We start from the raw sequence: 24,926 nt of genomic DNA on the forward strand, positions 1-24,926 counted from the left end.
TATGTCTGCATGGTGTGCATATGTCTTTCAATCGCGCTTTCACAGAGCAGTAGAAGGTGAATGAAGGAGAGGGAGAGAAACTAATAAATTAAAGAGCTGACATAAAAAGGAGAAGAAGGACAAAGAGAAAATATTTGGAAGAGATGAAGCAGGGGGCATAATGTAACGGAGGCAAAAAGGCGGACAAAAGGCCAGCTGTTTACTGTTAGCCATGAGAGGTTGAGAGAAAAGAGAAGCAAGCAAACCCCCGTCCTCCAAACCTCCTCCTCCTTGTCTTCCTCCTTGTCTGGAGCCCAGCTGGCCAGTTTTGTTGTCCTCCATCCTCCTGTCTTCATCCTCCCAAAGCCCCTCCATCCTTGGTCCTGTCGTAATGCCTCCAAAAACAACCTCATGACTTTTCATCTTCCATCAATTCTCAAACCCTCAATCGCCAGTCTTCCTCCCTCCCCCCCCGCCCAGGTTATGCGCTCTCAATGACAAATCTCTAGATTATACTGTTCAGCAACAGCCTTCATCTCTTTCCCACCCATCCCTCCTGCGCTTGTTCTCTCGTTTCTTTCATTTGGTGGCGGCTCTCTGTCCACAACTGTCACTGATCTCTGTTTATTTTGCTTTCATGTCCTTCCTCCTTCCTGCGCTCAACTTTGAACACAACTGCTCTCTCTCACAGCACAAGTGTGCATCATAAGTCAGTGCTTGTGTGCATACGTGCACGTTTGTGGATATGTGTCTGTCTTCACTGCGGAGTTTGGAGGAGTAAGGAGTAAGGAGGAGGAGTAAGTGGACCAAACTTCCCCTTCACTCCTCTCCTGCCAGTCACGGCTCTATTATCCTCGATGCCGAAGCTAACGCGGTATAATCTCACACAAGCACACCATTTCATGGTGAATCAGCTGGAGAAATGTTCAATTTCATGCAAGTGTATTCATTCAGAAACACAAAGACAGAGTGAGATGGTAATGTAAACCCCTCAAGTACAAAAGGGGATGAGGGTCACGCTGGTCTGTCATTCCCGAACCTTCTGTCAGCACATCCATGAGGAAGCAGAGTCCAAATCACCTCCCCACTGAGAACAAGCTTTCTTCGATGAAGCGTGGAGAGGGACACGCAAACATACACAAACGTGTACAACCTTCTCCAACTGCTGCCAACCGAGGCTTGCCAGCACTTAACAACTGTGGGACCACCAGAGAGACTTGTGATGTGTTTGACAGGCAGAAAACTATTTTAGCAGTGGAAAATATTTGTTAGCCGCGTCTTTTCTTACAGAAATGAAAGAAAGATAAACCTCCAGCCGTATCACCTCCAGTCCTTCGTAATTTCAAGTGGCATGTGTGTAAATTTCTCTCGTTCTGTGGAGAGTCCTGTCCATGAGATGCTAGCTAGCTGCTGCCAAAAGAGAAGAAATGCATCTTCCAGAATCTCCTTAGTGCTTGGTTTTTGTGTTTTTTTTCTCCCCAAACTTTCTTCTTATCTGGTCAGCCAACTTCTGACAAAACCACATCCAGGAATCACCTGTTTTTTTGGATGTGTGAACCCTGCAGAGGGTGACATCTTGTTTTCTATTTTTCTGTGGATTAAATACGCAAGAAAGAAAAAGTGGGTGGCTTTTGATTGTTAGAGGGGAATTTTTCTGAGTTGGTCTGCGTAATGGAAAATAATGTACAATGTTCGAAACGCGATTTAACTAATTGCATTTGCAGTAGACTAGATAGCGAATTAGCTTATTTAACTTTGCATAAATTAAAAGTTACCTATTTATCACACTTTATTCTAAAATCTGCTAAACCATCATCTCTCTCTTTCTCCGGTCTCTCTTTCTTTCGGTCTTAATGAAAAGCAGATGAAGAGGAGACAACGTCAGTTAGTCTACAGTGTCTCATGTGCTGGACAGATTCACTGGAGAAATCTTGGTCGACTTGAACACTTCTTAATCCTTCTGTCCCAGCATACAGGCTATTCATAGAGAGCGATGTCACATGCTCCCACAAAAACTCCAACATTCCCACACAGGCCTTTAAGTGGCAGCCAGCGGGCCCTCACGGCGGAGTGAAAGTTCAGCTGCTGATGGAGACCAAACTACAGAAGAAAAAATGAAGTAAAACACAAGATGACAGCTGAAGAAAAAAGGTGTTAGGGAGGAAAGTGGCTGTGTAAAATTTAGAATGAGCTTTAAAGAGGTGCTATTCTAAGGATTCCTTGTGTTAAGATGCCAGCATGCTTCTTCAGAAGTGCTTGTCAGATGGTTGAATGGCTTCAGCTGCAGCTCTGCGAATGCCATAGGAGGGAAACTCCTCACAGCTAAAACGTTACGTGGACCCATTGTATGACTGCAGCCACGCCACTACGTTTTTCAAGTGTGAAACATCTCTTTTGCTACGTTTTTTGCCTCCTACATGCATTGCAGTGTTTTCAATACGCTGTTGAGTCAGTTTTAGTTTGAAAACTCTAAGTTTGATTTGTAAAGATGAATTATAAGCTTGCTGTCTTTGATGTCAGCTGTTTTAGCACTACAACTGTCTTTGCTTTCCTCACTCGCACTATTTTCTGGAACTAATCACCTGAGTGCAACAGAGACCAGATAAATGGCTTCCTGTTTACCCCAACTGGAATCTTTTCAGTGTTCACAGAGTTTATCGCCACATGAATAGTGATGCAGTATGCACACACCCAGCACGGTGGTGCATTAATCAACATTAGAGGAGAGAGACCTGGAGAAGACATGTATTTGTGTAATTGCTGAAGTGTGTTCGCTTCTGTTTGTCTGCAGGCGACAAAGAATACAAAGATGGAGGAAAAGTGTGTAATTGCGCGTTTGTGTGTGAGGGAGAGGGAAGTCAGAGGAATACTAATGAAGCCAACATAGGGAGGGCAAAACAGACAGACAGGAAAATTCACAGAGGCAGCGAGTGGGAGGCGGTGAAAGTCCAGTGATAGGACATGAGAAATATGAGAAAAAACTCCTCCATGCTGCTCGTGGTTTGGAGGCTGAAAGCAGAGTCTCGGTGGCATGTGGTGGAGGGGTTAAGGTAAAGCTAACCATAGATTAGTAACTCTTCCTCTTGCTGGCCTTGAGTAGGAGCAGTGCTGGCTGTCACATCAGAGACAAAGCATTTAACTGCTCTCAGAAGACTCATTATTCCATAAATCGCTAGTTTAGACGTTTAGCTTGGATGATCTGAGCCTTGGCCGAGGCTTCGAGAATGTTTTTACAATCTCCTTAATTTATTTACTACCTCGATTCATTTTTGTGTGTTTATGTCTGTGGGTAGGTAGAGAGAGAAGGACATAAAGTCTGAGGATGGTAGCACATGGAGAGAGATCTATATGGCTAATGACTGAGCTCATTCTGTCTTTGCTTGTTTGTTCATCTGTTATATGCATAAGATGTGCATATGTATGATATGTGTGTGTATGTGTGTCTGCCTGCGCCTCCCAACAGGAGCTAATGTCATAATTTATGCCAGCAGGGAATTAAATTTCACCACCTGGTGCGCAGATGAATCTGTAACATATATTTCCACTACCGGTTTTATTTTGCTTTGTCATATTCTTGGCTTTTCCTTTATCTCTGTATTATGCTCGTGATCAGTACTCGGTTGTGCTCTTGTGTCTCTGAGTCTGTAAGACATTAGCACCATTCAACGTCTGGATCCCCACAACTGATGTGTCTGTGTTTAGCTCCATCTGACGTGCGCAGTATTCGCCTCAGTACTTAATTCACACATACAGTTGACCTTGTCTTTTTTTCTGTCTCCCATGCTTTTTTTTTTTTGCTTTTTTTTTTCTAAGAAGCACGGACATTCACTTAAACATATTCATCCAGCCTCCAACCACCCAGAGCTCTCAGCCCTGCAGTCTTCCAGGGAAAGTGCTTGGCATGAAGAAATCCAATATGATTAAGACTATGATTGCTGGCTCTAATAGTTTTAGCACCCATACCCTCTATTAAGAAAAACATTGGGTTTGGACCACAGCTGAGCACAGACGTCTGACAGAGGGGATCAGCCTGTGGGAAAGACCCAAACTTCAGTTTCTGAGAGCGCGTGTTCACGTCTGTGGACGAGATGTGACTCGCACATGTGTGGGAGTGTACAGTACATCTATGCTTTTCCTTTTTACATGTGAGCGACCAAGTGCGTTGGTGTGCATGTTTGTGCAGGCCACGGCGGCTTGAGGGCAGACTCAGTGGGCCATGCTGAAGGTTTGTGGTCACCCCGACCAACAGATCACAGGATTGTGGCTTTAAATGGGCCACAAATCATCAAACTGGCCACACCGATGGAGAGGAATGCTGAAGCAGACGGGAGGAGTGCTGGATAAACAAGATTACAACTCCTGCAGTTTGTCTTCACTGGAAGGAAAAGAGTAAAACCTCAGAACACATAATGAGTAGCAGAGGTCGGTGAAGTATTAGGTTTTATAAGTGCATGGATTTCTATATAAGTAGAGAATTCTTTATTAAATTGTATTATTGTGTTTTGTTTGCTTTAATGTGTCATTTCCTTCTTTTTTTCGTTCTTCATCTAATTTGTTCACTGTTGGAACATTTTTAGTGACAGTGCGGTGACTGTCTACTGTGTTGGATGTTGTGTTTTGCCTCATTCCATATGAAATTGCAGTTTGTTGAGCTCTCAGGGCCACCATAGATCTTTCACTGTTTCCAATGCGTTACATATGTTTTAGTTGTGTGACCAAACTACCAGGTTCAATATTTTCAAATCTTTACTGTTCCCCTTCAGGTGCCAAATTTCTGTTAAGGCCTCATGTGAACAGATGGAGTTGGACTAAAGCTCCTATAATGTTTCAGAGAAACTGATTAAGACCTTGAGGTGTAATGGAAACTATTAATTTTACAATTTTCTGTAACTTTAGTCATATGAGGACAATGACAAGCACACACACACGCGCGCACACACACACACACTCAAATGCTCACACCAACTCTTCGTGACCCAGGCGTACCCTTTGTGTTATCACAATCTTGATCGTGAAAGACCAACTCTCTGCCCAGCTCCGGAGCCACAGACACACAAACAACCGGGTTCTCATAGTCTCATATCCACACATGCACAAACAAACACAGACATACACACCTCAGACTAATGGGCCAAGTCTCACTCTTAATTTCCACTCAAAGTTTGCTCTGAACTTCAAGGCCTTCTTTCATTGTAAGAGATGGTGATTCTTTATTCTGAGCTTTAAAACACAATTTCACCAAACTGGTCTGAACATAATCTTTGTGCGCTAATGTAGCCTAAAAAGTAGAATCGCTTCACTACAGCCCTGTCTGTGCTGTCGTCTCATTTGAGAGCTTTTTCCTTCGCATGCTTTCTGTTTCCATCTCACCACACCCCCCTCTGGGCCAAGCCAATCTTAATTAACACTGGGATTTTACTAGATCACTGGTAATTTAATACCATTGGCTTTTGCATCAGTTAAATAAGTGTTGAATTTAAGGCAAAAGGCTGCTGTGTTTCCCAAAATGAGAGGAAATGTGTCACACATGAACACACACTCAGACATGGTGTTATCAACTTGATGCTCACTGAAAACAATATCTGTCAAAGGCAATTGAGTAAAAATGGAGCCACATCAAGCAGCAGCACTGCCTATGTGAGTGTTTAATGTGTGTGCGCGTGCGTGCATGTATGTGCTTGTCTGAGTGTTTATGTATTCTCCTGCACGCATGAGCGTGTGCCAGTGACCCAGTCGTCAAAGTGTGGTTATGGGTGAGTACCCGTGGTTTTAATGGCTCCACACACACTCACACACTCACGCACACACGCTAACACACGGGGGCTTTCTGACAGATGCCTTAGCTAAGGGTTACAATAGAAGAATGGAAAAAGAACGATTGTACTTTGCAGCGCCCACAAATGAACTCTGTCCACCACAGCCATTGTTGTGAAAATTCCATAAAGGAAGTAACACACAATTAAACAAACAAAAACAAAATAAACATGCATGCACATACAAACACATGCGGGTAGAAAAAAAGATGAAAAAAAAATTTAAAAAAAATCCCACAGACACACTGATGTTAACAGTTACCTTTTGAACAACAGGAAACAAGATGAAGAATGTTTACCCCGCCAAAACAAAACTCTCCCTCGCCCTGTTTTTCTTCTTTCTTCCTCTTCTGCTCACCATCCCCATCTCTCCACCTCATTTCCTCTCCCTTCCTGACCCCCTGCTCTCTCCCCCACCCCCACCTGGTTCACTTCAGGCCAGGCTGGCAGTGGCCATGGCAACGCTCCAAAAAGGTGGGTGAGTCAAAAGAGAGCCACAGAGGCCCTTCTCTCAACATCCGCCTCTCGGGGGGTGAGATTTTTACTGCGGAGGTCCCTGAATGGCTGACTGAGTGGTGGAGAGGTGAAGAAAGAGGGAAGAAAGTGCATCAACGAAATGATGCAAATGTCATAAAAAAAGACATTTAAAGCTGAAGTCTCTTGATCGAGGGAGTAAACACTCAGTTCAAGTGTGAGTCAGTTGCTTTTGCCTGCTATAAAAGAAATGTGGAGGTCCAAACTTTTATTATTGTGATGTTGGCTGACGTTACTCTGACTTTATGAAGCAATGTGACCTGACTAAGAAAGCTCCAATGCAGCCAGCTCATCTATGCAGGTGCATCTGTGGGGGCGAAGAGCTGGCAAAATTCACTCAGTAAGCAAGCTCTTAAAAAAAAAAAAGAAAAAGAAAAAGCATAGGAGCATGATCGTGGAAGTTGCACAAATATTCCTGTAAGTAACACATCTTACTGTTTTCCTGAAGTTTTGTAGAGATTTGAAACACGACTGTTTTTCACAGTAGTTGGGATTATATTTGTGTTTTTTTTTTTTTTTTTGTCATTATCATTTAGCGCTGTCCTCTTCATAACCCCTTCTTATAAATGTTTCCTTGTTTCCTTTACACCATGTGTGTAAACTGGAGCTGGGTGCGTGGTATTTACAAACAGGAAAGTTAGCAGCCAACACGAAAACATGAAATCTGATGATTGAAACCTGTGATGTGAACATTTGTTAAAGATTAGAGAGAGATCATTACTCGGTTCGAACACTGAAACATCCAGCGTGACACCGCTTGGCCAAGATCACGATTCCCTGACCTTTCAGATCATTAAGTTACTAAAACATCATCCAGCCATCCATCCATTATCTTTACCATTTATCTGTGCAGGTATCAACTTGTTGATTGTTCGGTTGCTCATTTTGAAAAGAAATTTATTTTCCCAGGTTTGTTTGATTGAAAACTTCAGACAGCACATTAGTCTCTTTCAAAATGTGATTCATGGGATGACTGAGACTATTTCAATTGTTACGTATTTTTACTACACAATATCCAATATGTATTAATGAGATATATATATTTGAATTCTAATGACAGAGTCACTGGTCATTGAATTGAATTTATGACTCTTGTCCATCAGGAATAAAAGAGGAAATAGCTTGCTATTAAAGATCTGCTGTAAAAACTGTACTTTGGGATGCTAATAGTTTATGTTGGGTTTTTTTAACCATGACCACCGCCATTCCTTCACATGAACCAAGTTATTATTTCTTTTATCCAAACCACAATTTTTTTTCCTCCAATATCCACCACTACTGAGGAGGAGATAGAATAAGTGAAAAGGACCAAAAAAGGGGGGACTAAACAGCAGGAAGGACAGGGAGGAAGAGTGAGATCAGACCCCATGTAGGACTAGCTCCCTGATTTAGGGTCTCGGAGCAGTCTGCGTTGGGAGACAGGGTCCTGTCGCCTGGTGGTCAGCCTCCTTCCAGGGGTCTGGAATGTGACCAGTATAAACAGCAGCTCTGTATTTCAGTATGACAAGAAGTCAAAAGCAAATTGATCCAAACCAAGCATGTCTCCCGTCTACCCACCTATATCACTGGGCCATAACACAATAAACTAACAAACCAAACGGCCTCTGTTTCCAGCAATGGATGGTCCCAATTTCCCCCCACCCCCTAATCCCAAGTTCCTGTTTTCTGCCTAGAGAAAAAAAAAATCAATACAAACCACAATGTTTCCTTAACCTTAACCATGGGTTTCCCCCAACCCTACTTAAGTCTTTTTTGATTAAACCCAACCAAATGTTAAACATAGGGGTGTCAGATCAAATTATGCTGTCCTGCTGACGGGGGTTTTCGCTTAAAAACTGCTTCTATATGGTGTGCTAAGGCGGAGGGTGGGGACAGGACATATTTGGCTGTTTAATTCTGAGGAATTGTTGGAATGAGTTGTCTAAGTAATGGATAGTAGAGGACGGGGTTAAATATGGGGGCGTTTAACTAATTGTCTAATAGTTGAGGACTTTCACAGCATTTTGTCTGATCCTTGGAAGTGTGAGTGAGGAGCGAGTTAGATGAGGGAGAGTCGAGGAGATGCAGCGTTTTGTTATCTGGCTCCAGTGGCGTGTTGAGAATGCGATGGCTTCTGTCAGTTAACACTCATGCGCTATGTTTCCTCGTGTTGTTGCCAAAATGGTGGACGAGGTGTCTGTGTGTATAAGTGTATATCATCATCTGGACTGTCAGTGTCCGGAGTCAGACTGTCTGTAACAACACACACACACACACACACACGCACATCCAGATAAATAGAGCACAGTTCTGCAATGGGTGATACAGACACATGTTTATCATTGAAGGGATTGGTTGGATTCCTTTCATCTGAAAATGGCTGACTGTTCCCTCGCTCCCAGCGTGACCCCTCGGCTGTCTTTATCGCCATCTCGCACTCTGCCGTTCTCATTTTCTCTGCAGGTCGCTCTCCCTCTCTGTCTCTTTCTGGACAATTTCTTTTCAGCATGTTTTGTCTCTCCTGTCTAACTCTGACCTCTTAGCCTCGATATGACTTTACATCCATTTTATTCTACTTCGTGTTTCTCTCACTCTGCCCTCTGACCCATCTGCTTTTAATCTTCGACAAGTGGAGAAAGCTGATGGTTATAGTCCCATGATGGAGCTTAGGATTGTGGGTGGATTTACACACACGTCTTTCAGTTCTCTGATCATATTCCTAAAGATTTGTACTGCTGACAAATGATGATACTCACAGTTGATCTGTGAGTGTAGTAAGGGTGGCAAATGTGAAAACCGGATCCAGTTCCAGATCGCCTGAAACCCCCAAACTATTCAATTATTTTCATCAACGCTGACATGTTTTAGCAGATCCCCAAATTGTGGTCAACAACTTAGATGAGAGGATGAAGTGGAACTTTCCTTGTGGAAAAAATAACAGGAGAGTGAATTGCAGGAGCATTCAGGTGCTTGCTGCAGTCCATGTAGACAGACAATGCGTTTCGTGCTTTGTCCTTTCCAAGTTATTTGAAAAACAACTATTTATAATGTTTGATAAACAAAGTGCACCTTGGAAACCAAATTGGGCGTGAACACACGTTCAGTCCATCAGAGAGGGTTTAGGAGCAGGTCTGGATGGACGAATACCAGATGGATGACATTGTGATTAGTTAAGTAATGCATTTTAAATGTTGGGACTACCAGGCTACATGGTGAAGGGTTTCTTCAGCCAGGCCATAGAAGACACAGATATTTTAAACTTGACCATCTCTAAAAATCTGGTTCAGCCAATTAGATGGGATCTAATTCAGCTGGTAAAATGCAAAAGCAGCCTGTAGGCATTTATACTGAATCACCAAGTCAGACATGACTGTGTGGCGATTTTTATTTATTTATTTATTTATTTTTAACAAAGAATTGATCAGAAGTCCTTATTGGAATCAATAAAAGTTGAACCAATAAGAAGGCTTGATAATGGCAACAATTTCAGTAAGATCTTGTCAATTCTCATCCAAATAGTGTAAATGTGTGTTTGTGCGCTGTTTAAGTCTAATTTTAAGGGTGTTTATGTGGGTGCATTCCTGCATGCATGCGTGTGAAAGAATATGTGAGTTATTAAGTCCAACCAGTGATATTTGCCTTCTCATAATAAATGCACACAGATATTTGGCACCAACACTCAACCACTCACACTCACACACACACACCGCAGTTCTCAGTGCGATGAGCTGTCAGTCCCTGTTAGGCTTGGCATTCTCGTTAGCACGCGGTTTGGATCCCCTTTCAGAGGAGCTGAACTCAGGACCTTTTCCCCCTGAGCACTTCCAGAGAGCGACAGAAGCCAACGTGGGGAGGAAAGCGGCGAACAAGAAGGAAAGAAGAGAGATAGGAAGTCAAAGCCAAGGACTTTCTCACAATATCAGTAAATTTTTATCTAATCATTTGTTGAAATATACCCCGTGTTGCGTGAGATTTACAATTCACAGAGAGCGATCCCAAATGATTTCAAAGCCCACTTCCATGCCTGTTCCTCAAATAATTGTGCCTTCATCTAAAACGCTTTGAGAGCACCCTCGAGTATATCAAAGGCCAGCTGTGGGAGAGAGAAATCAAGTTTACCAAAGCACATTTACCTTCTGAATAATGTTACCTTAAGTTTCAATTACATTCCTTCCAAATGAGCCCCCAAAGAACTTGTGGCTGATTAAAAGGAATTTATTTGTGTTACTTCGAGAGAGAAAGAGGAGTAGACTTGCTTTTTACAAGAGCCAGATCAGCAATTCCTCCTGGGTGGGCAGTGCAGCCTGAGAAAAGCTAAACCCAGCGCAGACATCCTTCAAAATGAATTCATCCACAATCACTGGTGCACTGACGGCAGCAACTGATCCAAAGTAAGCATCTTTTTTCTTTCTTTTTTTTTTTTTTTTTTTTTTTTTTTTGGAGAAGGAAAAGCAGGGAATTGCTTCTCTGGATCCAAAGTTTGATTGCTGCGTTTTACTTTTCAACAAAGATGCCCAAACTCCAAGGTGCACATCATCTCGGGTTGGCCCAAGTGAAGACTGATGGGATTTCAGGAACATCTTACAGACTTAAACCAAATTTAATAATGTGTAGAATTTCTTCATGGAGCTTTTTGATGGTCTTGACAAAAAATCCTGCTGGTCCTAGGGATGCGATGTTGGAGTGTGAGGGTAGTTAAGGTGTGAAAGGACCAAATTGAATAAATTATTTGCTGCCACTAGTTTGAGCAGCTTAGCGTTTCAGGCTTTGCTCTGTAAAATTGGCCATTTTCAATTTGAGGGGAAGGAAGTTGTGCACACAGAAAAACCTATAAATAAAAATGAAGCCTGTAACGGTAACATATCATCACGCTGTTCAGTTCTACGTATTTGAGCAAGTCAAGTGTCTTTTGTTGTACTTTCCTGGTGAAATCTGAAATCAGAATGAAAGGGCTTCTTTTCGTTCCTCTGTTTGTTTTTTTCCTCCTCTTTCACCACCTCCTGTTGTACTTCTGTCTTTTTCCCCTCCTCATCATTCTCATCTTCTCAACGTTTCCAGGGAGCCTTCCAGCTTTTTGTTTGAGTCTGGGGCCGTTTTGTGTCAACAATAGCCGGGTTGAGGTAAGATAGCGAAGTTTATGTGGTTTATGTGACTTGACTAGTTTCTTACATCAGTATTCCTCCTCTGATGAGCATGATGAAATCAGTTCTGGCTCTCGTTTTTTCCCCTCTTCTTTTTTTTTTCTATTGGTTGTTTTTTTACAGTTGGACAGATATTCAGTGCATAGCTATTACATATGCTAATTTTTATGATACTGCAGCCAGTGAAAGGATCAGAAAACCCTTTGTTGTTCAGTCAAAGACGAAGCACTCATTTATTGAAACCTTTTGGTGGTGCACGTTTTCTTACTTCAACAGCAGCGATAGACTCCTTTTATTTGGCATAACTCGCTCCCTTGGCAACGCAGCACAACACTAATCTACAGCATGCCTAGGTTGACATATCATGTACAAGTTGCAAAGCTTACCCACCATTTTTCAAATTACAGAAGTATACAAGCCAAGGTCAAAGGTCATGAATGGACTCTCCAAACCTTGAATATAGATGCATGCACAGCTAAATGGTGAGACACCCACACATCTACACGCAAAGTGCTGCTTCTACACCTTTTACCTTCAGTTGCTCAAATCACAGATTTCCATCCAGACTGAACTAAAAAGAAATGGACATTTATTTATTCATTATTATTATTATCTTTTATAATTTTGCTCTTTGAACTGACAGATACATCACAACATAATTACATTTCAGAAAGCTTAATTGTGCCAAAAAGGTTTTGTCTTGAGGTAACTGTAGGAAAATTTGAATCAGTGCTGGAGTCAAGATCAAAGAAGAATGTGTCCGAATCAAGGCCAAGACAAACCAGTGCCTTCCTGCTGACCATTGCCACAAAAGGGTGCACAGTTGTCAGGCTTGTTATTAATAGTATTTTGGGCTTTGTGTTATACTTGTATTGGATAGCGTTTCTGAACATCATATAATTCTGGTTTGATCGAATGTATAATCATTAGCCAGCTGGACATTCATCTATAGATAGCAGAGCAATAAAGGCAATTACCCCTGCTATTTCCACATAATTGAGACTTAATTTGTGTCAGTTGCTCACAAAATAACAGGACGTTTAGAAAAATACCGAGACAAGACCAAGACAAATGAGATTGGAGTCAGAAAAAAGACCGCAGCCGTTAAAAATGCGATCGCTAACAGCATGAAACTTGCGTAGAGTCTCTAGTGAAGACAGCGGTGTTGCAGTTGTGGTCACCTGGGACCTCAAGTCCAAACATTGTCGTCACTCTCATCCTTTGTCCAAACCTCCCTTCATTCAACGTATCCCTTCATCCACCCCCCCCCCCCCATCCCACTAAATACCCCGGCTGTTAGCAGGCATTAAAAAGCCATTCACACCGCTCTCAAGTGCTTGGGTTGGCTGTCACCAGAGCTGACTACAGAGGCTTTGAGGAGGCCTGGCCTCTCTCTGTCTCTCTCTCTGTCTCTCATGCACTTTCGCCTTTTGCATTTTGGCAAGCTGATAAAATAGACTTGTGTTTCCATTCCAATACTCACTCTCTCTCCATGAGCTTTTCTCAAAGATCTAGCATTTGGCTGTCAACAATGGCACGCACGCCTGCGCTGTCTGTCAGGCCTCCGTCAGCTGCCTGAGGCGTTGACACCATTACCTGAGCGATTCAACAGCAGAAAAATCTATCAAAAACACGGGATTTGTTCAAGGCAATCCAGAACATGGATCAGCTGGCTCAGAACATTATCCCATTCGCTGAAGTTGCAGATTAACATGAGATATCGAGGGCCATATCTGTTAGAGAACAGTGGCACAGAAACATCTCCGGACCCCTTCACCGTCAGACACACTATCTAGAAGGTCGAATTCCACAATGAATACAGCCAGGGAAAATCAGCAGAAACGTCCCACCTTTATATGACAGCTGGATGCAGTTTGGGACCACACATCTTTGATTTAAAATGAAAAACATTTTCCTCACTTTATCGCTTTATGTCTTGCTATAACAACGATCCTGAAGTCCAAGACTTTTCATGCCTGATACTGAACACAGTGATTCTCTTCCAAGTTCTTGAGTTAAAGGAAATTTCTTGTTTCTGCGGTTTGTAAGTGTACATATTGTCATTACATCTTGACTGACAGATGAAAATGTAAAGTAGCATTAAATTAAAAACGTATCCCCCTTTTATGGGTTCAGATTTCAACAAACAATAAGGAGAGAATATTTTGGGGAACTGAAATGAGCATGGCTGAGCATGTTATTATATATTATACTTCTCTCTCTGTTATAGTGTACATTTGTAAAAGATTTTTTTGGGGGGGTTGGAATTTAAGGCTTGATTAGTAATTAATTAGTACTGTGTTAATCAGTCATTATTAAAACTTTACAAGTACTTTATGTTCTAAAAAATATTAATTATTCCCTTCCAATACTGAAAATAATAAACATCTGTGGAAGAAAGTTGATTGGAGAAGCTTTTTTAGGCTGAACTAAATGCAAAACTAATCAAGAACTCTTCTGGAGGAAGGAGCCAGAGATCATTTCACAATCTGGCAACCCCTAAAAGTGCTTTGATTAATGCTTTATAACTGTAGAACATTAGTAAACCATTTTTCAATAGTTAATAACGCCATGTGTGCCAAACCATTGAACTACAATTATTTTTCAACTTTTCTTATTAGACAGTAGTACTGAAAAATTCAAGTAAAAATGTACTTTTGTCTGAACTAAACACCAGCTGGAAATAAAAGACTTTTTCTTAGCGGTTAAAGAGGCAATATGGGGATTGAAGTGTTTCAAAATATGATTGCCATCCACATTGGGTGGTTTATTATGGGATGCTGCTCCCACCCGAACGCAGGTGGTCTGGCAAAGAGCTGACAGGGGCATTAGAAACCAATAACTGTGTCTGCTTACACACCGACTTTCTTCAGCCAAGTTAAACTCACATATGTGAATGCTCGTACAGTATGTACATTTCTCTCTGGCTCCTATTCTTCCTGACACTCTGTGATTGCCCGTCGTCTCAGCACAGCTCCAGGAATGTTCTCTTGTGCAGCATCAGTCAGTTCAGGGCAAACACTGAGCTGAGACTGGTGTCACATTTTATCTCGGTGACTTTCTTTCTCTAGACAGTACAGACTGATCGCTACGCACTTTGTGGAGAAGTCATGGTGTGCTTTTATGTCTCAAATAAATATTCAATTTGAGTATTTCCATGAAATACCTCAAAGGTCTTGACAAACTGATACAAGAAAGGAATTCTCTGCTGAAAGTCCGACAGAAAGAGCCTGCGAAACCTCACAAAACTTTATTGCTTTTGTTAATTCAGACAAACTACCTGTTAGTTGATGAGTGGGGATAACTATTTCCCCTTGTTTCTCAGTATCTATTCTAAGCTAAACGAAGTATCTCATTGTCCTGAAGACAAGTGAATCAGTGCATTCCCAAGTATAGAACAACATTTGTATCCTCCAGTGTCCTCAAACTGCAGTGACCCTCTGGAATGTATGAGTACAAGTATAATTTCATTTAAACGACGCGTCAGAAATCTGTGTCTGGATGAATGTGATTGTAATTTTTGCACATGTGTAACCGCACATAAAGACGTGAGCCGTCGTCGATATTTCCCGCCGCGCGCCCACGACAACAAATTTGTCTGTGACAAAGTCAACTGCGCCACCTGTTCGCCATTAATATAGGTTTTACTCCATCAAACTGTTTCCCACACAATCCCACATCTGTGATTCACACAACACGCACATTCACCTCAGCAGCCCCTCAGGCTGACATGTTTCCCTGCTAATCTGTTTGCACAACTCTGGTGTGACCGCAGGCCAATTACACATCGTCACATGATGCACACCCACAAGAGAGAGAGAAGAGGGGGAGAAAAACAGAAAAAGCCACCCACTGAGAGCCCCTCGTCTCCGTCTCCCTTCTCCCATTTTCCTCTCCCCTGCTACCCTTCTCCCCCAATCTCTCTCTCTCCTCCTCGCTCTTTCTTCTCACCCCATCGCCTCCATCTCCGGCTCTCCCACCGCCACCGTTTTGCGGCTGTAATTACAGCTGCCCATCATTTAGACTCTTCCTAAACATGGCCACCCGTCAGAGACCACGGTCCCACTGTACAATTCACTAAGTAAATTTGATTTCTCATCTCATTTACGTTCCATAAACTGGGCCATATGTTGGATATTATATTTAAACGGTTCCAGTGGACGCCAAGACAGTGTATGTCTTGGGAAAGGTAGGAGAACTGTGTTGGAAAAACTGCTCTGGTGAATGACAGGTGAAATTGGCCGTGATGTGAGAGAGCAGTCGGGAGGGTGGTGGGGGTGGGGGGAGGGGGGGTCTACCTAAAGAAGGGAAGAAAAACTACACAGAAGCATCCTTTATTTCATTGTTGTCTTTTTTATTTTGGCACAGAGGAAACTGTCGAGTGGAGAAAGTGAAAGGTTTCCTGTGTTATTGTTGCGTTTGCTCTCTCCCCTACCACCAAATTAAACAATTTTATTTTCCCCTCCTTGCTTTCCTGTTATTTTCTGAGTGGTATTGGGGGACTATGTCCCTGTTCTTCCAATTCCCTCTCTCATAATCCCCTTTCCTTGTCTTTCCTTTTTTCTTTTCGGTCCTTTCTCCCGTGGTAAGGATTGACCAGGTCACACGTCAATAGCAGGGCAGCCAGTTTTATTACTCTTATCCCTTTGACGTGCCAAATGGATAAGCATTTTCACATAAGATCCTAGAAATAGTGCCAAAGTGTTCAATCAACTGTTTGGACAGGAGGTTAGTGTCCTCCTCTGACTGTCCTGATACAGTGGAAAAAAATAGAAATAATCTCCATCTTAAAATAAAACAACCTAATCTTGTTCAAACTAAATTTGCAAAGACTAATTGACTCGGGCCTGCATCAGCACACGGAGCTGAAAAAGTCATGTTGAGTAGCGATGCGGGGGGAGGAGGAACAGGGTCGGGGATGGGACGGCTGTGGCTCTAGCCAAGGGGGAGCTGGGGTCATCTGGAGGGCAAGGACAGAGCCAGCAGCCCTCTCAGTCACTCTGGCTCAGGGAAAGTTCTGGGAAGTCTAACTTGAAAGGTGAAACAGAGGCCTGAATGCACAAATGCCTGAAATCCTTTGAGCTACCGAGGGCGCACTGAAGTAAAACAAATTTATTGACCGTGGGCCGGAGGGGTTTGATAGAAGCTTCAAGTAACATGAGGCCTGTTGACACCCCAGGTCGGTCAGCTGCTGGGTTGGGATCAGTTTTTTAAATGACTGTCAGACAGTTGGCTCTTCTAATCTGGACTCAGGCGCCATGGCTTTGAGCAGCAGCGAGCGTCAAGTGGCTGCATCACCATATTGTGCTTGAGACAGACGTAAAATAGACCCTTCTGTTATTCATCACAGGGCAGAACCACGATGGAGTAGCGAGAAGAGTGGCTGAGAACAGGCAGTAACATTTTTAAAACTAGTGACTCAGTTTGTGTTTGTGCTTTCACTTACCTCAGTCCTCGTAAAACTGTGAACTGGTGTGTCTGACATCTTGCTAGTGGCACCGCAGCCTGTCTCCTGCTTCCCCGTCTCGTCATCTGCTGTCTCGTATCACTTTCCTGGCTGTCTGTCTTTCCTCAGCTCTACACTTCACTCACCTCTTTGCCTGCCCATCTCTCTCCAGGTTTGTCTGTCAGCCTCGTTTTGCTTGAACTAAGAGCCACTCTTGGATGGAGAGCTGCGCAACGGGCTTCGTAGCACCAAATTGCACAAGGGGGGAATGAGGGTGGGGTTGGAGTACAGGCAGGGCGAACGACAGAATTTATTCCCTCCCTAATAAAGTTTACGAGTGGAGACTTGTTTCAAGAGCTACAACTGGCAGTTTTCACATCAGTCAAGGATTTGAGGGCCGAATGCTGCACATGCATCACAGCAGCAAAAAAACAGTCATTAGGGTTAGATCTTCTGAATTCTTACAAGCATGACATTATTGGTTTTACAAAGCCAAACAAGACTATCAATCTCTTCCTAACAAAGGGCATCTGTCTGCAAACCTGAGCCTCATTTAAACTAAAAAAAAAACAACACACAAAAAACCCCATATATATATATATAAGGGGTTTTTTGTGTGTTGTTTTTTTTTTAGTATATATATATATATATATATATATATATATATATATACACACACTCACCTCAAAGTTGTACTGAATCAAATCTCTTACAAATAATGCAAGTTTCAGATTATTTGGTCCTAAAAAAGAAAGAAAGTCTATATTGCCCCGTTTTGTATGAAACCAGTAGAAGAAAAAATGTCTTCAGTTTGAATGTGCACAAATGGGTGAAAAAGAAATGCATAAATATTTCCTAATGGGTTGAATGGATAGAAAAACACCACAATAACGACAGTCACACTTTTTGGTACTGGCTTGCCGCACAATGCAAACAATTACTGTAAGAGTGAAAATGAGCATAAATGTGTGTTTTGGGAGAGAAGGGGGTATAGAGAGGTGAGAGGTGTAGAGGCCGGGTGTAAGTAGAGCCGAAGTGGTCCGCTGGGTTGTGTATAATGGGGACAGGGCAGCGGGGCCAGAGAAGACGCATGGGTCACATTAAAAACCAGGTTCAGTGAGAGGCCTCTGCTAATGCTACCTAATCCCTGACAAGTCAAGCTCTGCACATACAGACGTACACATACATGCAGTTGTTCTCTGCCGGCACCTATTTATGACTGTTGGCCTGTAGTGTGAGAGGTGTGGTATAATGTGTGTGTGTGTGTGTTTGTATGTGTGTGTGTGTGCGTGCCTAGTATCACAGGCAGTCTGAGCCGCTCAGTTCATCTCGCACTGAGTGTGCAACATGGAAATCTGCATGCCACGGCGTACTGGCAATCTTTTTTCCATGTTCACCACCCTGCCTGGTCGCTGGTCGGGTCAGACGCTGCGTCGTGGCCCTTTTGTGTTAGCACTAACAGAAAGCGTTTGAGTGCTGTGCAGTTTAAAATAGGTTCCTGTGTGATTTTAAATGCTAATAGTGCAGACAGATATCAGCACGTTATTATTGTAACACGTTGTCCCATTTGGTTTCAATTGCCTGTGTCTGTTTATTGGGTAAAATTCTTTCAGCTATTTTGTGGTCGAAAAAGTTGTGATCACACGCTATAAGTGGCACATGTTTGGAATCAGGCAGAGTTTTTGGATTGTTAAATAGTTTCAGAAAGCCTCCCCAGACCTTTCTGACACTGACAATCGACAATTTAGCCCCACTTCAGGCCATGATTGGTGAGTTGTTCAGAGAAGAGACAGAGTATAAAGTTATCCCCTCAAGCTAACTTTTTCGGCAGACTTTACACAACTATTTCCTTCACTTTGAATAATAACAAGCGAGTGATATACAGCAAATATCCTCCAGAGCCGGAAACACCATCACACTATGTTCTTGGAGTCACATCCTTTTTTTTTTTAGTATTCTTTGTGATGTGAAGCGAGATTCACCCTCAGTTTTTGTTTGTGTTGTTGGTGTTTGATAGTTTACAGACTGCTGCTAAGTGGTGAAATGCAGACTGAATCCAGAGCAGGCTGACCATGAGCTTCATCCATATTTCCTTTCAAACGTCTCGCTGATCTTTTTTTTTTTTTTTTTTTTTTTTTTTTTCTGGCTTTATTCAGTGGGACAGCTTGAAGAGTGGTGGGGGGTGGAAATGACACTGGCCGGAACCGAACCAGAGTCGCTGACGAGGACCTTTCAGCCTCCTTTTTATGGGGAGCACGCTCTCCCCACTATGCCGCCATCGCCCCTCACTGATCATTTTTAACACAGACCATATATCATAAACTGTGGAACTGACAAAGCTACGTGACAGCACCACAAAATGGTTGGTCACACTGAACTCCAACAACAACCACCTGTAGTGCAGCCAAACAGTGCTGAGTTTAATTTATGTTGAATACCTCACATAGCCCTACACAACTTGGTAGCAGACCGTGTGATAGCAAAAAAAAAAAAAAAAAAAAACCATCGGCAAAAAAAGGACAGTGACCTCCAAGAACAGTTTATGGATATGCAAGCATTTATAAACTGTTGTTCCTCATTTAAGCCCCTTATCAAAGTCACAGTTTAATAAAACATACTGGTGAAGAATTTAGCTCTTAGCACCTAAAGAGAAGAACAACCTGCGACAGCACAGGCGTTGCAGTGGTTGCTGTGCGGCTAAGCTGGTTAAACAAAGGTTATAAAACAACGACGTCCCAAAAGACAACAACATTCCTGAGGGGCCAAGTGGGTCTCTGAGGAAATCAGTCAGTCACATTCCTGTCTGTGATCAATCAGCCTCTGGCCCAGACAACCTGAGATTAACCTCAGCCTTCCTGGAAACTACCTGCCCATACCGTAGAAAACAACCTCCAGCTCCGTAACATTTTCTGCAGTTTCCCTTGTTGTGATGTTGATATAATGTGTGTTTGTGTCATCGTGACTACCTGCCTGCAGGAAAATACACTCAACCACCGTCCGATTTAGTGGAATTTCCACTGTAAGGATGACAAAATAATTATACAGGAACAGACTGCAGTGTAAATGTGTGTGCGTATGCAGGTGTGTGCACGGCAGCTTTGGTCCTCATTTGAAGAAGAAGAGGAGGAGGAGGAGGAGGAGTGGAGAGCGCAGACACATCCACAATGTGACGTGAGGCCGTTACAATTTCAGCAGAATGGGAAGCTTATTCTCTGCACCAAAGGGAGAGTGTGGGCGAAGGAAGGAGGGAAGGATTTGGCAGCACTGAAAACTGAAAGTATGGAAGAGTGCTCCGACCTGCCACGCTTTGCTCGCTGCCTCAGCAGCGCTCAGCTCAGTGACAATGTGGTGGAGTCATTACCTCCATGCTCTCAGGTACTGGAGAGCCAAGTGGGACGTGACCTCTGTTGGACTCACTGACAGTGTTTATAGAAGAGCACAGAGGAGCAAGTCGATAGATCACAGTTGATGAATTAGATTTTTAACAAAAGGACGAGTTCAGCAGAGTGCAGAAACTTGTAACATTTAACTGTAAATGAATAATTGCGTGGAGAAAGCGGAGTTCACTGGAGTTTTTCCAGTAAAATTGTGGCAATGGAACATTTCTTGTTGCCACTTCTAGCAAATTTTGTCTGCTGCCTGCCATCAAACTCAATCAGAGCTTTGACAAGTTTTTTTCTGAATCAAGAAAATAAAAAGGGGGGTTGGTGGTGGGGGTTTGTCAAGTGCACAGTGTCCCTGTTTTCTCAGCATCCATATCTGCCTTCAGCCTGCAACGGTCTGGCCAGCACATAATTGTCTAAGTGCTTCTGGATGGCAGCGGGCTATTTGGTCATTAAGGGGCCTATTAAGTCATTAGTGCAACAGTGGGACTGCCGTCTGCCTGCCGACAGGACCAGATGATCGACCTGATACGTGTTGCCTCACAGTTTTCCACATATTTGTGCAGGTCATTACGGTTTAGATGTGGAACACCCTCAGATGTCACGCTTAAAGAGGGGATACATGCTGCCAGCACACTTTAAAGGTAATCTGCCCCTCCCCTTCTCCTCCCCTTCCTCCACCTCTTTTTCCACTCTGCCTGTCTGTGTGTGTGTATGTGTGTGTGAGATGGGTTAGCAATGAGACAACCAGAGCCTCGGGACATCTCAGTGAGAAAGATAGGGAGTGAAAGGAACTGAGCAGAATGAATTCCACCAGGAATGAGGAGGTCAGAGAAAAGAGAAGCAGAGTGCAGACACAGAATCGCTTTTTCCATCAGTCAGACGCTGCAGCCATTCAAACCCAAACTCACACACCCGTCACACAGAATGTAAATATTTGGATATGAGAAAGGTTGGATGTTACTTTATTCCCTTCTGTAAAGATGTCCTGTTTAGTTGAACATGGTCCAAGGAACACTAAATATTCTGCATGATTTGATATGACGCTGAAGAATCTTATTTTCACTTCATTTCTCTTCGCAACCTTTCGTCCAGCCTTTGGAGATGTTCACTAACCCCGAGCCCGTTCGCTGCTTACCATTAGTGCTCATCAAGCAACTGCCACACAATGGCAAAAAACTCTGGATCCGGCAAGAGAAGAACATTCCTCCTGGACATGTGCTGTATTTTACATTCACTGCATTTAAATCATTTTTCAAATCCCCTATTTGTCCTCGGACGTCGAATCTGAATTTAAACGGCAAACACAAAAACAAATCGAACTGAGGGAATACTAAGTTAAAGGACCGAGCAGAGAAAGTCTGTATAGACTCAGCAGATACTATCCTAACACTGTCAATAAGTAAAAATTGTTGCTCCACATCTCCAGGCCGGAGTGCTCCCCCTGTGGCTACAGCACCTGTGAGGCTGCGGTGTCAGCGTGACAGAGAGCCCCCGCCTGATGTCTTCTCTCGCAGAAGGATGGCAGGAGCTGAAATAGATCCATCAGACTGTCAGTGAAGCTGTAAACAAGGCTCCTGCTCACCAGAAGGACGCTCTCCTGTTGAGAGGATCCTGGCACCTATCTCCCTCCAATCCCTTAATATCTCTTATCCAGTTCTCTCTGTAGCCTTGGGGTGACAACACAGAGACTGAGGACAGCCATTTCTCTCGCAAATATTTTCTCACACAGCTGATGGAAACTCAGCCTGCTCAGAGGTTGAGCCAGGTACTCTATCAGATTGGGTGCTGCCTGTCTGCCTCAGCGGTGCCCAGACTGACCCCAGCAGACTGCCAGTCTCCTTACCGCTCCGCTGCTCCGCGGCTCCACTACCACCTCCCTTCGTGACCCTTGACCCCTGCCCAGGAGACAGGCGCCACCGATATGATGTAATTTCTCTCCGACATGGGCCAGTGGCCTGGGCTGCAATGCGACCCAGGGAAAATAAATATGGGTGTTTATTTGGTGAGAGCGAGGGAGGCCCACGGGCTGAGAGCCACCCTCAAGTTTCCCAAAAGGAGCTTTGCACTACAGCCGTTTTTGTTCCATATTTTAGCGCCAACAATACTCAGTATGTAGCTGTCAATAAGCCATAATCTGTTTGGCTCCTTCCACCACCATTGTCTCGTGCCAATGTAAAGCTGACATTGTTACAAAGCCTCTGCTGCAGCACTGATTTCAGCACATTTTCTGAGTCAGTATTTAAACAGAAACATTTAACTGATAAGTTCTGATAGTAATTTGGCGATCCGCTCTTGAGGGAAAAGGAAATGTAAGAGTTGATGTTGGTTCCTGGCGCTCCGAGAGCTTGAGCGTCCTGAGGCGACTTCTCCAGCCGTTCACGTGTTCATCGGCCCGCCCAGCTCTCAGCCACCTTTGGAATCCACAGAACTGAAGAGGAACCACCTTTGTTTCCACAGCCTATGAACTCCTTCTCTCAGAGACGTCCACACCTCTGTGTGTGCAATTATGATTATACAGAGATCTCAGACAGCTCTCATTCAACCACACGACCACCAACATCACCATTACAGAAGATCGCCGCTCTAAAACCCCCGTTACTCCTCTTCCTATCCCTCAGAGGATGATTTATTCATCTAAAGCCAAACGTCCTGAGCGCACAGGTCTAACTTTGGATCCGGACACGCCAGTGCCTCAAGGTTGCCTCAGCTGCACCAGCACTAGGGACAAATCCACAATGTGATAGATGATGGATCACCAGCGTTCACATTTCTAAGTGCAAAGTTACAGGATATTATGAGCAGCTTCCTCTTTATTAGGAATAAGCCCAACGTGTGCCGGAAGAGGTTGGAAGCTTTCCCATCTCACATCTCGCTTTAAGAGTTGCTCATGTTTCAGATTAGCGCTAGCGGTGAGGCGATACACATCAATCTCCCTGTATTTTCAATCCAATGGCTGCCGTACCAGTTTTCCCGTCCCCACCCCGGCCCCCGGCCCCCGGCCCCCGGGCTCTATCTCTGGCTTTTTTCTCTCCATCTGATTCCCACCCACGCATTTTCTCCTCTTCCGTCCATCCATCGTTTTCTGACCTCATCGCTGTTACAGTCAAGCATGGAGGGATCCAATTGACCATAGTGTTCAGATTAAATCACAAATTATTATAATTGAGAATAATGGTTTCCATGTCAGTTTCAGCTCAGGTCGGAATTGTTCTCATACATATTTGGAAAATGTAGAGGTACAAGGCTCATAGGTCCAGCAGTGTTTGGACATTGGGGTGAAATTCATCTTATCCGTGATCCAACTTTGACCGCATTTCCATGATAAAAAAAGACTTATCTATATTTGAGCACCTGTCTTATAAAAGTTTTACTGTCTAGTGCTAATTCAGGGAATTCTGCCTGCGTTTTTCACCCTACATGATGAAGATAGAAGTCAAACAGAAGTTTTCCAGAAGTGATGTTTTCAAGGTGTTTGCCAGACTGATCTCAAGGTTTTTAAGACAAGAGATGGGAATCCCTTATTAATAAGGAAAGGGAAAACGTAAAGCTGCAAAGCCCTTCTAACAGCATTACCACTTGTCCTCATTATTACTGAGGAGCACAGTGTACGTTACTGAGCTTATTTCTAGGGGCAGCAAAGCTTTCAGGCATGTGCAGGGCAAGCAGTGAGACTTTGACAGTGTAGTTAGGAGGTGTTGATGAAAGAGGAGAGGCTAGGAGCCCTCTGCCTCTCAAATTAGCCCCGCAGCCCTGCGACCTGTCACATGGAGGCTTAAGTCTTCACATATTCTGTTGCACTGTTCCACCGATGTGCATGTATGGCGCTTTGCAGGCTTACAGTGTGCCTTCGTGTGTGGCGTGCCATGCATGCAAAGCACATGTGTTGGGTTATGAACACACACATGCACATACTGAGATGTTTTTTCCTCCATCGCGTTGATCAAAGGTTGTATTAGAACAGAGGATTGAGCTGTTGCTCATCACAAAATTTTACTGGGACCTCCCAAAGTCTGAAAAATTTTCTCCAGCCTCTTAGGTGATTTCTCGCTGGCTGATTTTTTAAATAGAAACATATTCCCATCATTTCTTTATGGTGTCACAAGGAATTAAAGATGGAGACACTCCCACTGTTTTGCTAATCAAATAATAAGGTTATTTGGTTCGTCTCTCTGTCTCTGATTACAGTGCTCGCCGTGCGTTACCACAGAGCGCCAGACAGACGGTCTGCACTCATGAAAGAGAGAACTCTCTGCTCTTCTCACCTTCTCTTATCTCTCCTGGATCCACATTGCTCAGACTGAAACTCCCTTTGCAGAGTCAGCTGTTGTGTGTGTTTGTTTAGCAAGGTGGAGGGACATCCATAACCATAAAGCTATCCCCAGCAGACAACTTTTAATCATCCCTTTTTTCTCCCCGTCTTGTCCTCTCCCACATTCTCAGACTGTTTCATCCAGAGAAGGTGAAGCATCCAAAATCTGTGTACACGCACTTAACTTCACAGCGGATCGCAGAGCTCGACTTGCTTCCCTTCAGAGCTACTTTACTACAAACAGAGGGATACGAGAAACACAATCTTGGGATCTTCTCATGCCCCCTCTAGGCTTGGCTTGCCCTTACATTTTCTCCAGCTCTTCCAGCTGTGTACACA

At 43.5% G+C, this 24,926-nt stretch overlaps 1 protein-coding gene across 1 annotated transcript in view; it reads right to left on the reverse strand.

The window, feature by feature from the left end:
- trabd2b (TraB domain containing 2B) overlaps window positions 1–24,926 on the reverse strand; it is a 58,550-nt gene that overhangs the window by 30,038 nt on the left and 3,586 nt on the right. The gene's annotated exons all lie outside the window — the stretch shown is intronic.

The sequence above is a fragment of the Echeneis naucrates genome, chromosome 4, assembly GCF_900963305.1.
Source record: "Echeneis naucrates chromosome 4, fEcheNa1.1, whole genome shotgun sequence".
Taxonomy (NCBI): Eukaryota; Metazoa; Chordata; class Actinopteri; order Carangiformes; family Echeneidae; genus Echeneis; species Echeneis naucrates.